Source organism: Schistocerca americana, chromosome 9 (assembly GCF_021461395.2).
Source record: "Schistocerca americana isolate TAMUIC-IGC-003095 chromosome 9, iqSchAmer2.1, whole genome shotgun sequence".
Lineage (NCBI taxonomy): Eukaryota > Metazoa > Arthropoda > Insecta > Orthoptera > Acrididae > Schistocerca > Schistocerca americana.
The window spans coordinates 3,291,613-3,299,114 of NC_060127.1; the positions used below are offsets into that span (position 1 = coordinate 3,291,613).

The 7,502-nt window shown below is 42.9% G+C and overlaps 1 non-coding gene across 1 annotated transcript; it reads left to right on the forward strand.

The window, feature by feature from the left end:
- The first annotated feature begins 7,147 nt into the window (after window positions 1–7,147).
- Window positions 7,148–7,220, forward strand: Trnat-agu. The gene has a single exon. It is a non-coding gene; the product is annotated as a tRNA-Thr (tRNA).
- The last annotated feature ends 282 nt before the right edge of the window (window positions 7,221–7,502 follow it).

Consider the following 7,502-nt stretch of genomic DNA (forward strand, 5'->3'; position numbering starts at 1 on the left):
TCCTTCCCGGATTTTCGTTCCGTTTCGTGCCTGCTGAGAACCTTGGAGCAAGTTCTGGTTCTTTCCCATCATTTGCGTCTGTTTCTCGTGACCTGATGAATCACACTCGTCTTGGAGCGGAAAGTTTCCTTCACAGCAATGACAATGAAATATGAGTGGAGATATTTGAATTTGGTGTTATTCATAGTTTGCCGTTGCCATATTTTTATCTTCTGCTCTCTCTCGCTCTCTTTTATGACTGTGCACTGCAATAAAAACTTATACTGTGCGTACAACGTTTTACTTTCCGCTGTCTAGCAATTGCTCATCGTGAAGAACAACGTAAAGTTGATAGTGTGTGCACGTTGTACGTGCTAGCAATTTACATGGTACAGTTAGACGCGGGAGGTAAGAAAAGTCGCAGGAAGGCCGCTTGAAATTCCTCGCAGCTTCTCAGCAACAGTGGTAGCGAGGAAATGTCGTTTGCTTGCCGTGAGGGCTGCAAGTGAAGGCGACGCCGTACTGTAAGGGTGCATACATTCGGCAGCCATATTATTGGACAAGATGCACTAAGAAGAAGAATACTACTTACTGGATGTATACGTTATTACAGTGATAAAATGCATTAAATTAAAAAGACACATTTAAATTTAGAATGTTAATGAGGAAAGGGTTGAGTGGCAATATGTAATTCTCATACACTTGTGGCGATCTTAAACAAAAATATAATAACGTACATATGAACAAACTTATGTGGCTAACAGAGTAATATAAACATGATAAAAGAAGTAGGGCAAGAAGCCAAAGTTGTGACATAACAGACTGTAGTGAGGCATAACAGGAGCGACGCCTAAGCAGCGTACGGCACAAACATTTTGTGACTGCTCTTCTGCAGTTTGCTATGATTAGCAGCGTTCTCAACAAGGTGACTCCGACGGCACTGTGGCCTAGTATAATTACACCATACTTTAATTGTATGCTACGATGCTATGCTGATTTAGTGTGAATCTTTTGACGATGCCACTGTGGCTTCATTTATTTGCACATGTCTTAAAATAGGTACATCACGTCACGTTTCACACACTTGTATGTCAGTAATACTTTTCTTTGTGTCATATTTTATTAATTTAACACGTAGACAATCCAGTAGCTTTTTTTTTTTTTTTTTTTTACCTGAAGATGGCCGTCGCTGACGGTAACGAGTAAAATTTAAAAATTTTGCAGTCATAGACGGAAATCAAATTTATTGTACTCTTTCTGGATCACAGTTCTATTCACGACCATGTCGCAGCTTGTGATACTCTTGTCTCGTTGCCGTGTCGCATTAAAACAAAATGTGTGCATTCCGACCTGATACTGTGGTCAGGAGCGATTGATTGTCGCAGTTGCTGGTGATGCTGTTATCGGCCCCTGACTGGTTGACTGGCGTTATCGCGACGTCATGCTCTCAGACGGCGTCGACGCCTGCGTCGCTAGTGGCTCTCGTTGGACCGTGACCCACCCGTAGTGTCTGCCGCAGCGAAGTTTCACCCACCTTGCCCATACGGGCTGGTGGGGAAGCTGTGATTTGAGGATAGAGAGACTGCGATGTTCAGTCTGGCAGCAGCACCAGCGGCTGTAATCCGGCTCGGGACAGAGTCCAGCTCAGCTCAGATGACGTGTGTGGGCGTCCTTCCACGCTGTGCGAGAATTTATCAATTGTGGTACCTCTATAGTGTTTGGCGTGCCAGTGTCTCGTCAAAGCGAGACAACGTGTTTTCATCGGTGGGAGATCTGGCCAGGGCACGAATCGAAATAGGTCAAAGCAACACCAACAACATCCGGTCTCGCGTTATGTTGTTGAAAGCTAACATCAGGAAGACCTCGAAGATAGGGGACAGCCAGCAGTCTCGACACCGCCGAAACGTAACGCCGATTGTTCAGTTACCGCCCAAGTGAAGCACAGTTGCACCTCCGTATAATCACGCCAGGTGGTCTGCCCGCTGCGGGCTAACATCCCAAAGATGTTCGGACTCACATGCGGTTCCTCTTCGTCGAAATGTCTTGGCTCAAAGTCGTATAGGGGTTGAACAGCACGTGTCGCATTACACGCCCTAATTAGACACTTGTGACCATTTGGTTAAATTGTCTGGCTGATGGCAAGTTTGCGAAATTGTATTAAACATACGACGTTAATATAACGTATAACAACAGTAATAATTATATTGGGAACTAAATTAACGACCCATAAATGATGTAGGCCACACAGTTGTGATTTGGTTAGAATAATGTTTATTCACAAACCAAACTAATAGCGAAGGTGGTCGTATTTAGAGCTACTGTTGCCCTCGAGCGCATATTCCTTTGACACAGTTCGATCATTCACAATCTCATCGCGAAATAAAAGTCCAATACTCCGCCTCGTTACCTACGCGACAAGTTAGAGAGTTCGTACCAGGTGCGCGGCTGCTCACCGCCCAGAAACCAAGTCCCGCGATGCCACACAACAGAGCGCGACGTTTCACGTCCTGGCTACCTAAAGACCGGCCGCCCGCTTTAGCAATAATATCCGTTACATAATAAACGTTAAATTCTTTTACATAAAACCAATACAATTTCCTTCTTAACTCTGAATTTCAGGGCCAGTAGCCTTGCACCAGTGTGCTTTCTGATAAATAATACAGAACAAAAGTAACTGTTATGCACTAAACTTTACAACAAATATTCTATTACCTAATGATTCAATAAGGTCTCATTCTGTCATAGTTGATTGTGTTTTGTGTGGAGAAAATGAGGATGTGATGCTTAACTGAAAATACTGTTAGTTTAAATTTACTATATCTCTTAAACAAATAGTTACAGAGTTGATATTTAGAACATTTGTCATTTTAATGATGCGCTTCTATATGAAATTTCGATCGTTGAGATCGACCAAAGTGTTCATATTTTACCTTTCAGGTCTTTGTTAGAAAACTTTTTAAATTCACTTTAGCAGTAAATCCTAAACTGTTATAGGTATGAGCGATATTCAAGCTTTATTGAGATAACCATGAAAATTTATGAATGATGGTTGATTAAAATAACTGTGGCTTCATTTCCTGAATAACTACATAATTAAATATTTTTCGTAAATGTTTCCCTTTATGGCCGATCTTCAGTCCGCCAAATTTAACATTGCTAAGTCTCCCTGGCCACAGACAGCTTCTGCGGGGTTTCCCTACGATGTAGTTTCTCGTCTGTCTCACTGCGCTCAGGCCTCATTCAGCACAACAGACGCCTGTGAATTTCCCCAGCTCTCGGCGAATCTGCACTGTTTGTGGCACACGGTCCTGGACGACAGGGCTCGATTCACAATTCCTGAAGGCTGACGCTTTCGGTCATATACATAAACGAGAGCGACATGCTCGCTAGCCACACCGCATGGCGATGGTGGAAGCAACCCAGCAACGCTCGGTTCTCGCCGAAGACTCCGCGCGCGGGTTCGTCCATCGCGATGTGAACGGGGACTAGTCTGGGGAGGCGAGGCCGGGCAGCTCCCCCTGGGCTGAAAGGAGACTGCCGGAACTGGGAACCCTCTCCCACACGTTCCCCTCTCACCCGGTAGCAGCTCGCCAGCTGTTTGGCTGGAGGGGAAGAAAAAAAAAAACCCTGCGACGGTTCAGAACTCACCTGTTAAGGATGGGAATCGAAATTAAATAAATGAAAATAAAATTGTGGGTGCACAGTTCGTGTCTGCGCCCGACACTTTTCGTAAAGACGTCGCGCTGAAATCGCAAGTGCTTAGTATTAATATGTAATTTACTTACCAGTCTCTTTAATACGGTGCTTGCACGGAGCAGTAGTGTAATGGTGACAGAATAGATAAACCGAGAGTCTGATCTATCGGTGGCCGCTGCATGACCGATGGGCCAACTGCGTGACTTTCTCCGACGCTACCGTAGCTCACCCATTCGCTCGGCACTGGAGTTTTTGGACGTTTTGCATTCATTTCAACGCGAGCTTTCCTCTTACGTTTTGTTATTCCGAGCATATTTACGAGCGACGCGAGACATCTTTCATTAGTGTGCAATTTTCTATTTAAAACCTTTTTTTTTTTTTCAGTTTCGTTCCTACTAATGGTCCCCAAACGCTTCACAATGACACCCGAATCGACGTGCTAGCCAAGTACTGCACGACACACACGCTCCATCCATTACGGGCTCAAGCATTGTTCGCGTATTATTAGTCTCACAGCTGTTAGCGGCTTGTCACACACCAAAGTTCGACCGACCAGGAAATAGACGTTTCCACGGGAAAAAAGGAAAAAGGAAATAGCATCATTTGTCTTCGTCAACGATAACCGACTGCCGGAACCTTCTTGACGTTAAAGCACATACTAACTTGTCTGTCGACCTTTTTTGTGTGCCAAAGATTTGAATCGCTAATAACTACGAGACTAATCATGCGCAAACAATCGTTAAGCCCACAGAGGGTACACCACGTCTTAAGCGTTTGTCGCGCAATATTTGTTATGCATATTGGGTCACTGTACCAGTGTAGGAACGTGTCCATGATTTGTTACGAGTTAGCGTCGTGTAAAGTTAGTTATAAACTGGTACAGCGTGGAGACGAGTTTAGCTGGGACAATGATTCGGGTGTCGTTGTGAAGAGCTTGCGAAGTAGTAGTACTAGCACAGTACTCTTCGCCGGAATTTATGTAAAACTCGGTATTAAATTGAAACTTCAGAATAGTGAGGGATGTTGTCTTACGTGGCTCGTAAATATGTTCGGAATTACCGAAAACGGAACTCGGAGGAATGAATCACATCGAAAGGAATGCAAAAAGCGTAAAATGTCCAGCGCCAAGCGAATATGAGAGGAAATGAAAGAACGGCGCATAGAGATTGCAAACAGCTGGCCCATCGGTCACACAGCGGCCAGCGGCAGGAACAAACTTGTGGATTATCTGTTCTGTAACCATTACACTACTACTGCGTACAAGCACTGTGTTTAAACAGATTGCTACTTAATACGAGACACTTACGATTTCGTTCCGACGATTTTACGAAAAAGTACGGCGCAAGCCTAAACCGCGCTCACAGAAAATTTTATTTTCATTTGGCGCGGCAAGAATATCGAAAAGGCATCATGCCTAGGAGCTCGGCGTCGTGTTGTGTTCCACTCGTCCTGCTGGACCCCGCCTGCCATTGTTTGGATTGTAGCTGACTATCCTGCTTTGGCCTAAAAGTGTTAGACTAGGGACGTCTGTTAAAAGATGAATGTGGCTTTGGAAAAGATGGCCACAAGCAATAGATAGTGTGATGTCTGACGGCCGAGACAGCGCAGAATTTGTTAAGATTATAGGCAGTTTTCAGAGAGTCAAGATGTAGTCAGTTTGTAACGCCTACGTAGTTGTAAGAGAGTTCGTTGCTATTCCTGAACTTTCATTTATGATTTCCACAATGTGGCAAGATTGGTACAATTTTTTACGGCAACATACTACGGACAGCAGGACATCAGGAGCAAAGCAGAAACGAAGATCTAAAAGTTGAGTATTAAGTTCTACGGCCGGGTTCACATCACTCAAGAACTTCGACATTTTCATTCTTCTTGGATTCGGTCTAAATGTTCAGTACAATCACATAGTGTTCTATACCTGGTGGAAGACGCTTATCTACTAGTCAGTGAGATTTCAAGGTGAACATTACTATGTAGCAGTTTTAAATATCACTTTGTAGGACGAGGGCGAGATCAGAGAAGATCTGGTGGCCGCTATTCGCCCAGATTGTTATCTGCGTAATAAGCGCATGGTGTGTATATCAGGTTGCTAAACCAAATGAGAAGCTCTCACTTTTGGACGCCCGAGGAGGATAGTTATGTAGCTTTCAAAATAAACTGGATCAACACCGAAATGCAGAGGACCACGAGGAAGGAGACAGATTTCACGGCAGCTAAGCAGTTTTTGTACTAATTAACTGAGTTTTTTCGAAACGGCTTTTTCTTTCGTTTATCACTCAGGGTATCACAGTCAGAGAAGGCTGATTAATAAAATAATAAATTTTTGGTCCGTAATAGGTCAATGTGTGTGTACTTTTCGTCACGAGCTGTCTCTGTACAATGGTGTGTGCTTTATGCAGTCTCGGTACTGTGCCCTATTCTGTATCCTTCGTACCGATCGCTGCAGTAGGTTAGCCTCGGTAGTGACGTCATTTTCGGTTCTTTATCCGAAGTTCCAATTCGGTAAGCTTCTGAGACCTGTTACCAATCGGTCCTCCGATCGATTTTTCGACAACTGTACCGAGGGGTTTTGGTTTTCGGTATGGCCCTCTTGTTCGGTTCAACGTGGTTTAGTTACACCTAGAATTTGTTGTTTTAAACGTATTGAGGGGTTTTAGCTTCGGATTTAGTGATTGTGTTACTGAAGAATCACCACATCCAGGTGGAGAGTGAGTTCATAATAGAATATTTTCCTGTTTTAGAAATATGACGTGTATTGTTGTTACTGTGAATGATTGTAACATGAAAAAACAGTTTTGGTCAATATTCTCACAAAATACCTATTATTTTTATGTAAATAAGAAATGAAAAATCATTAAATTTCAAAAGGTTGGCTCGGCTTACATATATCACTTGAGTGTTACCTCAAATTACTAGTCACTTTGCGTACTTTGGTTTACTTATTAATCATCTAAACGCGTTTAAAACTTTTAAGTAACAATTCAAAGGAATTTTGTGAAGCCTGATAGAGGAAACCTTCCAAAATTTCAGCATTTACGGCTTACGCCCGCATCATTCAGCAACAAAATGAGCCTGCGTCTCTCTCTCGAGTGGAATTATATGAAATAAAGCGAAATCGGTAAGGCAACGAACTGCCGTCTTGAAGGTCCTAGGTTTGCATACCACAGGATACGAAAGTGTTTCCTTTTTTCCTCTTCGTGTTTCTAACACATTCTGAGACTTCGTTAATCGCCGAAGTTAAGCAGTTTTCTGAAGTATTCGTTGTTATTTACACGAAAGAGCGCGCTTTCTCAGTTACGAGTCTCTTCGATTTCGTGACTTCCATGTCTTTAAGAAATGGAAGATGGAATTGCTGTGCGTGAAACAATGACAGTGACAGTTATACTTTTTTTCTTAAATTTTCCCTGAGACATTTAAGTCTCTAATTTATCTACGATAACGTTGGAAGCTGAAGAAGTGAATTAAAATTTGTGCTGTGGCAGTGTAATGGTCAGCATATTTGCCTAGTAAGCAAGAAGACCCGGGTTCGAGTCCCGGCTGCAGCACAAATTTTAATTAACTTCTTCAGCTTTCAACGTTATCGAATTTATACTTTTGTTTTCACAAATAATTCACCATTTTTTTCTGAATACGTAGCGATTTCCGAGTGTGTGGTCAGACAGAAACCTAAGAGCACAACTTAAATTACTGCGAATGAAACTAGCAGCAGTCGTTTTTATACTCTAGTCTCAAGAATTTATCTGCGATCGAATCCTTAACAACAGTAGACAGAGATGAAAGATTCCTGCCACAATATTTTCAGACTATACCACCGTATATGAAACACT